Source organism: Chrysochloris asiatica, unplaced genomic scaffold, assembly GCF_000296735.1.
Source record: "Chrysochloris asiatica unplaced genomic scaffold, ChrAsi1.0 scaffold00129, whole genome shotgun sequence".
NCBI classification, from domain to species: Eukaryota; Metazoa; Chordata; class Mammalia; order Afrosoricida; family Chrysochloridae; genus Chrysochloris; species Chrysochloris asiatica.
The window spans coordinates 6,630,379-6,630,896 of record NW_006408647.1 but is presented as its reverse complement, the minus strand read 5'-3'; positions in this window follow the sequence as shown (position 1 = coordinate 6,630,896).

Here is a 518-nt window from a genome sequence, read left to right as displayed (position 1 = left end):
GACTTTGGATCCAGAGAGGGAGAGGGACTGTGTGCCGAAGAATGGGGAGGGGGCAGAATTTAGGGGACGGGTTTATAGGGTATACCCTTTGGTTGGTTGATGATACATGGAGGGGATTGGAACCATGGCAATGAGACGATGTACGATGGAATGAATGTAGAGCTAAAGTTCTCTCATGTAAAATATCATATAATTCACAATAAAACATGAAAAAAAAAGGATCAAACAGGCTTTTAAACACCAAAATTCTTGTATTTATATGAAATTATCTTTTCTTATATTGAAAAATAAAACTAATATGACAGTTAAAAGAAAGAAAGAAAGAAAGGACCCTAGGATCATCAAGGGAGAAGAGCACAAGCGGAATGAAAGACCTTATCCACAGAAGCAGCACCACCAGAGATGGAGACAAAGATGAGGACATGGAGAGAGGGAGCAGCTGAGGACTCTAGATTTATGGGAAGTGAGGGATTAAGAGATGGAGGCCAGGAGGCCGACTTGCAGAATGTGCCCTTTGG